Source organism: Phalaenopsis equestris, unplaced genomic scaffold (genome assembly GCF_001263595.1).
Source record: "Phalaenopsis equestris unplaced genomic scaffold, ASM126359v1 Scaffold000469, whole genome shotgun sequence".
Taxonomy (NCBI): Eukaryota; Viridiplantae; Streptophyta; class Magnoliopsida; order Asparagales; family Orchidaceae; genus Phalaenopsis; species Phalaenopsis equestris.
In genome coordinates this window covers 212,460-221,792 of record NW_018164910.1, presented here as the reverse complement: position 1 = coordinate 221,792, position 9,333 = coordinate 212,460, and the positions used below count along the sequence as shown (strand labels likewise).

Sequence of the window (9,333 nt, the reverse complement as noted above, 5' to 3'; positions counted from 1 at the left end):
CTGGCAGCATTGCTGCCCCCTCTATAAGCCGCCGCGGTCCTGTAGGGGGCTGGACGGGCGCCTTATGCCAGCTGGTTCAGCCAGCTGGCTTTTCTCACACCCGCCTGCAGAATTTTCCCGCACTATCGCGAGAGCGGCTCCATCCCGCGTCACATGATTAGCTGTTGGGCAAAAATATTTGTGCAAAGTAGAGCCAACAACTCATAAAGCTGATCCAAAATTGTTTGGATAAAGCAAACGATGATGTGAATTAATGATTTAGTTAAAATTAAATTTAGGAACTTCATAAATGGTATTTATTAAGATCTCCATCCATCCATTCATTTTAAACTTGAAAATGTTGATGCAAAAAAAAGTTTCACATCACGAGTCTTAATTCATAGATTTGAGAACTAAATTTTCAAACCCCAGTTAGCATGACACCGAATGCATAGGACATATGGTTTAGGCGGTCAACAAAATTTTAGGCATTTGTCTAATAATGAAATAATTATTATGATGTGTAAATTTAGATTAGATGAAAAATGAGCTAACATTAAGTCAATTTCTATTATCTGTATTAGCATTTAAACTTGATTTTTGTACAAACATAGGTGTCTTGTGATATTAACCAAGAAAGATGAGCAAATGCAAGGGATCATTTTGTGAGAAGCACTAAGAAGTAGTGCAACCACCATGGTTCAAATTACCGAAAAATGCCAATATCTAAAAGTGGAAATAGAAAATGCATCAATTTATAGTAGTTTAGTCTCAAGATAGAAGATATCAACTCAATAGTTCTCAATAAATAAGTACTTATTTCAAAACTATATGGTATAGGTTAAACATGAGATCATATAAAAAAATTACAACAATGTAAGAACTTCTAATAGATTCACATTGCTATGTGACCTTAACAATATAAAAGATAAAATTATCAACAAATACTAAATTTGTTGGTGATAGACAACAACATTCCAATGGAAGTAAGTGGGAAATTAAGGATGGCACTAAGGACAAAGTACATTGAGGAAAGAATCAGATATTAGAAATTGTGGATAAAGGGCAATAAAGATCAGGGCAAACAACAAGGGACAAAATCTAACGTAATAAAAAGAAATAGATTGTGCAAGAATGAGAGATGACTTTAAGAAAGAAAGTCAAACCTAAACCAAGGAAAAAATCAAGAATGAAAGAGTACTGAATAGCAAAATACCAAAAGCAAAACCTGATTGAGTGGCAAGAAAAGGAGAACATGAAAAAAATATATATAAATATATAAAAATAGAGAACTAAAAAAAAAAACATAAAAGCAAGCACATACAAAGGAACTGGCTAAACTGAGATGGGCATTGTTTTGTTGTAGCTCAAGTTATTCATATTGAGAAGGGACTCCACCATCTTACATTCATTTTATTACGCGCAACATAAGGTAATCTTACTGGGTAGGTAGATCCTAGTGCAGTTTGCCTTTATTGGAATTTGTTGCCTCTATGTAATGCTTAAATCAAGCGAAGTCCGAAAATAAAAGCAAATGACAACCAAAAACAGCCCTCAATTGAACACTGTACAGTGGGCTTACAGGCCAGCCCAACCTACAAAGCTGAAAAATACTATCAAAGAACTCTGATGCTTTGTGGTCCAAAGAAAGTTCTTTTTGTCCATCGCATCCTTTGTGCTGGGTTTGAGATAATCAAAGATTAATCATAGGATAACCCGCCCAAAGAGGAAACTATTGCCAATAATCTTAAATACTAAGAAACTGCTTTTTCATTAGGCATTTAGGAAGCTAACCCCAATAGTGAATAGCAATAAGCGTTCACTTCCCACCTCTAATGAGTTTTAAATGGTCATCCATAAGCATTACTCTTTGTTGATGGATGAAGTGCATAACCTCCATGAAAAAACAATGCTGTGGTCAGGGATAAATTTGATGTCACCTCAATTAGTTTTATTATTAATTTTTCTTGACTAATAAATATAATGTGTTGAAATTTTTGAGGCTCGGTTGGGCTTAATTGTTGTAGTTATCTCTAACGCAATTCAAAATCTAGCTTCAGTATTTAAGATCAACTTCTATGAGTAAGCTTAATTTTTTTTTGGGGCAAATCAATCAAGAGAAGAAGTCAGGACTACAAGGTCCAACTAATTGCCCATTCATTGATTAAGTCTATTTTTAACTTTATAGATAATCCTACTTTCTTGGTGCAGTTGCTATTGGTGCATGTTAAAACAACTTAAGCATATTTTCAAATATTTTAATTTCAATAGGTGCTATTCCAACAATCAAGTCTAAAAAATACTTTTTACTATATCCATCTTGATTTTATCAGATATGTATCTTAAATTCTCATGTTTTAGCCTCTCAACTGTGAAGCATAGTGAAATCCTGATATCCTAACACTCTTATTAACAAAACAAAACCATATTAATTATGATTTAATAAAATTAAGTATCAGGATTTTCTTTTAGCACCAAGCTCTCCTAAGGTTACTCCCTATTAAGTACATATCTTTAGCCATGTAACCCACCATTCTGGTTTCTTTTTACAATTGTACATCGCAAGTCATATCATAAAAATTCAAGTAACATCTCCATGAAAAACCTATTTTATATGCACATAACTATTAATCAAATCGTCATAACACAATTAGTTCCATGAGATGAAACACAAAGAAACATTATGGTTTCTTGTGTGGAGCACATCATTTCCACAAAGCTAGAAGGGCAATGAAACAAGTGCAAAAAAACCATTGAAAACAAATATCGTTGTCAACATGGGGGCCTCACATAACTACGACATTGGAAGGAACAAACTTGGTCGTCCAAAACCTGACCCATCTAGTTAAACAAGTTGGCTAATATAGCCCAAACTGGTATATTATTATGTTTGTTTAGTCAACCCAACCTACCCAACATAACAAATAGACCAGTAAGAAGGTAACTAAATCTTCAGAACTGTATTTTTTTCTTTTTTAAATACGCAGAATTTTTAAGAGAATTTCTCATTTTAAATTATTAGATAAAAAGTTCAAGTCACTAGAAGCACACGAGTGAAAATGGATTGCCACTCAAATGATTCATAAGTGGTATTATTCAACCCAAGAAGTTGAGCTATTGGATAAAAATCTAAACTTTAGAAAGAGATGATTTTAAACTTTAAACATATATTTAGATAAGTACATTGAATTTAAAATTTCAAATAAGATTTTTTTTCTTTTGCAAAATTAGTTTTGGGATAAGGTTGTGCCTCATTTAATGAAATTAATTTAGGAATGATAAGAATCCTACTAAATTGTGAAGCTGCTTTAGGAGAAGGTAAGGCTAATTTCAAATTTATTTCTATAACAAATCTATTATTTAATGGTCTTTATTCTTGTCATAAAAAACAATGTAAAATTCTCTAAATTCTTATTCTATTACCTTTATTTTCATGGCTTGACATCATTGTAGGACAAGATACTACAGAAAAATACCCTATCAATGAGCATCAAACCCTACTATTCAATAAAAAAGGAGTGAGGATTTCAAGAATGAGCAATGCCCTGCAAAGGATGAAGAAAAATCCATTGTGTCATTTTTAGAAGAAAACCAAAGGGAAAATCCTGATTCCTTTATAAGTTTAGGAACTCTAGTCCTCTTATAAAAATTCCAAGTAATTACTGAAGTCTTCCAAATCATATTTTTGATATCAAAGTGATGGCCCAATCGGAAGGAAATGTTGATACTGAAATTGAGGACTAGAAAGGATAAAGGAAAAGATACTATGGACTAAAAGAAGAGCATTCAGACATTTAAGTATTTTCTCATAATGCACGAATAGATGGCTAAGTAAATTGTTGGTTGGATGATCAAGATGATGGATTCCTTTGAAGTCATGGTTGAAATGATAGCACCGCCTCCATCTGCTTCACCACCCTTTTAGATGATAGGAGAAACATTCAACTAGCAATAATAGCCTGCAGAAAGATGTCCATCAATAAGGAGTGAAGATGTTTTTTCATTTAAAGTTGAAGCAAAGCTCAAGTTATCCTACTAAGATAGGGAAGTTGAAAAAAAGGCAACAAATAATTATTTTGAACTCCTTGAGGCATATCCCAGGTTATTCAAAAAAAAAATAAAAGCATCTTTGTTCATGTAAGGCATGAAAAAAAAAAAAAGGATCTAATGACAAAATCAGAAGTAGAAGGATAAATAAAGTATGCAAGATCATACAATGGAGTTTAGAAAGCATGAAACTTCTTTAAAAATTTCATTAAACTAAAAATCAATCTTCGTGAACTATGTGGCAAGGTTTCATGAGAGTCTACGTATAAAGTTGAAGCAATTTATAGTTGCCAACGCCCGTGAAGCAAGAATTAAATTCAAAGAACTTAGAGAGAGAACAAGTCCATTTTCAATTGATAGAAGTCCCAACGTGCATATGCAAAATAAAAAAAATCGTAGAAGCATCTATAAAGGTGCAAAACACTAGATCATTGTGGCAAAAAGTCAAGACACAAACTCAGAAGTAGCTGAAGTTACATCCATAAAAGAAGCCATGTGGAAATACAGGAAGAAAAAGAAGAATAATGCCACCACCTTTGAAGATGTAATTGAAATTGGATCAACAAACATGATTGTCAACATTAGCTCTACTGTTACATGCATATGACAGTAAAGAGGTTACTCAAGCTTCGAGTAGAAGTTAGTTCTCATTGATGCTATTTTGGATTGAAATTGTGAAATAAATAAATAAATTGTTAAAGCATTAGTCAAAAACTAGAGCTAGTTGCTATTGAGTAGACAAAAGAGTAAACGTTTGTCGAGTCAGTAGACAATTACACATAGGTTTGTTTTCTTGAGAGATTATTGACGAGGCAATTAGTGAGGTTGTTCTATTGGATGCATATCATGTAATTTTGGAAGGAACTTATTTATGGGAAAAGGATGCCATTTTTTATAAAAGAAAGTAAAACTATCCTGTACAAGTAGAAAGAAAACATAGAGTTAATCGATCCAATACTCCACCTTCATGATGATTGAGAAGATTAACAGACTAGAAGGTCTGCATGGAAGGTGAAAAGCTCTTTTTTTTATGAAAAGTACTAAAGACACATCACACGTGTTGGTCCACAAAATATCAAAAAGATGAACCAAAATAACAAAATTATAAACCCAAGGCTATAAGGAAGATAAGAAATAACAAGGCCAAAATGTCAAAAAATAAAAAAAAATCACTTGCATAAGCATATAAGTTAAAAAAAGGGTTGTGACCTACGAAAATCAGTTAAAAAAAAGGACGTGACCTAGGAAAATCCTTTTAAAAAATCTTACAACTCACATTATTGAATAAAAAGACCAAGTTATCATGTGTTCAAAAGTGAAAAGAGAATGTTATTAGAAAGTCAAGAGAGGCCAGAAGAAAATATTGAATCAAAATCCAAGTTACAACATGATAGGAATGATTTTTTATTTTTAAACTTATTTTGGTTAAGTATGTATCTAGAAATTAAAATTCTAATAAATATTCCTGATTTTCAGGAACTAATTTAAGAAATAAAGGTCATTGCTGGTTTCATGAAATAGTTTAGGAAGAAAAAATGCATCATAAGGGAGTTAGTTTGAGAGAATGTATGATTAAATTAAAATTAACCCAATTATAAATTGACTATCTAAAAGCCTTGATTCATGCAATGAAAGGTAATGCTTCATTGGTAATGCAGAATTCTCTCGATCCTAGTATTTTTCTTCTCTTGCCTTGGGTTCACACTTTAGGAATGTCATTGTAGCTAGTCATGATACTATAGCAAAATTACAACTATAACAACAACAACAAAAACAAAATTATAGCAAAGAACTGAATTCTACTTGGCTAAAGGAACTGAAGTATTCAAGAGAAAAATGAGTCTTACAAAAACAAAATGTATAAGAAAATAAAAACAAAAAGCAAAAGGTCATACCTTGCTATTCTCTTAGAAAAATTAAGGGAAAAAATCATAAGTCCTTGATAGTTTCCTTAGGAATCCTAGCATTTATTTTAGAAGAATTCTTACCAATACTAGAATTCTTCACACATCTCCCTTTCCGTGGTTATTGGGAGATTTATTACTAAGTAAATTCATGATTACAACCATCTAATACAAGTATGTACAACTTAGCCCAAAACTTATCTTTCATGTATCTTTTAAAATGTACATAAAAATACATGAAGTTTAAACTTCAAATTTATAATACAAATATTACACTACCTAATTTATAGAGAATACACCTTTATGTGCTTATTCTAATCATATCAATGATGAAACTAATTAAAAAAAATTACACACATCACCCTTTCCGTGGTTATTGGGAGATTTATTACTATGTAAATTCATGATTACAACCATCTAATACAAGTATGTACAACTTAGCACAAGACTTATATTTCATGTATCTTTTAAAATACACATAAAAATACATGAAGTTTAAACTTCAAATTTATAATACAAATATTACACTACCTAATTTATAGAGAATACACCTTTATGTGCTTATTCTAATCATATCAATGATGAAACTAATTAAAAAAAATTAATATTAATTAAATAATCTAGACTTTCATTCCAAATATTGAAAGCACAATCATAAAATACATGTACATATATAATGATCATTTTAAACCAATCTTGTTTTTTTGTAATTAAGATTTCCTCATGATATTCTCCAAAATTTCATATGTATAAGAATAATCTAGTTTTAAGAAAATAAAGTGGTTTCACTATATATTAAAATGAACAATTCAGAATAAAGCTGAGGAGATCAAATGAACTTGTCGTGAATCGGGAGCACGGGGCTTCCAAAATCACTCACCAGATTTTAAATGAGCAGTCACCCTACTCAAATTACCTAAGCTCAAAGAACACTCACCCATTTTGAAGGAATCCAGCTCACAAGGGCACTCACCCAACTCAAAGGGCACTCGTCCACACAATGACTAGGAAGAAACTTGCCTTCACTTAGGGCACCAATCCACATTTATTCTGATTATTATGTCAACATGTTTGTACCACATATATTACATATTTATTTACTAGATTTGAATGTAGTCTCTACAATAGCACCCAAAATCCCATAAATATATGATCAAAGGATCACCTCAGGGATAAATATTCTACATTATATTCCAAGTGAAACAATAAAGATCCTCTTAAAGTTTCTCTTTCATTCTCTTTTTCTATTTTCAACATCTTTCACTTGCCTGAGCTTCTATGGAAAACTTGTGAGTTTTATAAATAAGGTTCAAGCAAGTAAACAAGACTCTTCAAAAAATTGAGTTGAGATATCATATCATTGACATAGGAAATAATAACCACAACTAGGTGACTCTGGCTACTTCTATGCAAACCCGATCCAACTTGTAGAATATGTTTGCTGGACCTGACCATTTGGGAAGGTTGCTAAAATGAGTTAGGGGGTTTAAATAGTTTCATGTCACATACAAATCAAGGACATCCATCAAGTCTCAAGCACTCACCATTTCCTAGGGGACTTCACCCTTGCGGTAGCCAAAACAAGGGGAAAAAAAATTAATTGTGGATATTGTACATTGGCACAGCTTCAAGAGAATAAAGAGTTCGAAGTGAAATGGTGCTAATAAGCTCAACTCAAAATTGTGTTAAGACATGATAAAATTGGCTTTCAAGAAACCAACAACCAAGCCAAGGAAAGGACTTTGATATTGGGACAACAATTAGATGCATTATCGTATTTGCAATTCTTGTCGAACAAAGTCAACGACAGAATGAAACCCGAGAAAAAAATTTACAAAAATATTTTTTCAAAGAAAAGATAAAGATTTGTTCATTCAAAAATTTCAAGATTGAACAAATCCCGAGCGAACAATCTCAACAACCTAACCTCCCTCATTGTTGCCAAATTGTCTTACTAAATTCACCTTTGTTGTGTTCCGACTTGATCTTAAATCCTATTTCTCCTCTATTTTTTTGTAAATCTCAAATTTAGTAAATTCCATTAGAAGACGAGTTTGCGGGATTTAGAAGAGTTGAAGTATGCGAAAGGGAGTAGGAGGAAGCTAGAGAAAAATAATAGTTACTTTCCATAATGGTTTTAGGTAGAAGTGGAACAAAAAAAAGGAAAAATATGGGAGTTTCAAAAGGCTTTGAACCCTGCAATCCTATCATTATCTTTTCAGCTAGCTCTAGTCGCAATTGTATCGCGAGGGTCTCGATCACTGATCACTGGAGAGGTACAAGACAGATTGATTTCGTGCAAGAGAGGAAAAGGGGAAGATAGATTTTGAGATTTAATTCATTTTTTTTTATGTTCAATTAAATTAATTGATTAATAGTTAATAATTAATAATTAATAAATACGCTATCCAATTAACCATAATTATGTAAACATCATAAGCAACTACTTCATGATTAATTAACATATATTAAATTACATATTAAAACATTATTAATTTAATAAAATTCTAATTAATAATAAATAGTTTAAAAAATAAATAAGCAATTATTAGTTACTAAATGTTAAAATATTGCTTGTGAAGTGACTAGTTTAACAAAATTCTTATTAATTATTAATTAGTTTTGTAAATAGTTAATTATAATAGTTAGAAATAATAACTTTAAGTGTAATTTAATTAGACAATAATTATATCATTCACATGTAATATTAAATTCATCTTGTATTTCAACAAAAAGATTTAAATTTTGAAAAAAGTTGTCAAACAGATTCACAAGATTTAATCGAATTTAACATGTCATACCAAATAGCTTTCAAGATTTAAACACCCCATTATTTATTGGAGTTTCAGGATTTACTAATCCTACTTAAGTTAAATACCACTTGCAGCCAAAAAGCCCCTCAAAATCACCATAATCATCATATCGAGAAATAGAATGGGGAGATGTAATAAAAAAAAAAGTTATGCCTGGTAAGTAAATTAAAGTTTTAGAGATAAAAACCCTAGAGCGGGATGATCTCTCGAAATCACAGAACCAGAGGAAGTGAGACGCTTACCAATAGAGTGGAGATGCTTCCCGTTGATGTCTCCAGCGATGGCGCCCTTGAGGTCCCGGACTTCCGAAGAGAAGAAGCCGCGCACACGATGGATCTTTACGCAGAGAGAGAATGAGCCGAAACGAATTCGTGCAAGTCACGGCTTATAAGCATACTTATAGGCTGTCAAAACGGCTCCTTTTCACGAAATACCACGTGTTTGGGTTGTTAAGAATTGGTATTTGGGTTCGTTAAGTTAACGGGCCTAACCTGGATAAAGGTTTCTTCCTTAGTCTTCCGCTCTTCTTGTTCCGCTCCTTTTTTTATTCGAAATATTACTCATCAATTACACACACACACAGATATATA

The 9,333-nt window shown here is 32.0% G+C and overlaps 1 protein-coding gene across 4 annotated transcripts in view; it reads right to left on the bottom strand.

The window, feature by feature from the left end:
- LOC110027958 overlaps positions 1 to 9,333 on the bottom strand; it is a 28,007-nt gene that overhangs the window by 16,293 nt on the left and 2,381 nt on the right. Inside the window, exon 1 of one of the 4 annotated variants that reach the window (XM_020729624.1) lies at positions 8,986 to 9,120. The exons of 1 other annotated variant lie outside the window; for it this stretch is intronic. The gene's annotated coding sequence lies outside the window, so the exon portion shown is untranslated. Of the gene's footprint in view, positions 1 to 3,771; positions 3,920 to 4,560; positions 4,599 to 8,985; positions 9,121 to 9,333 lie in introns of those variants that run through there. 2 more of the 4 variants (XM_020729627.1, XM_020729626.1) reach the window with 2 other exon arrangements.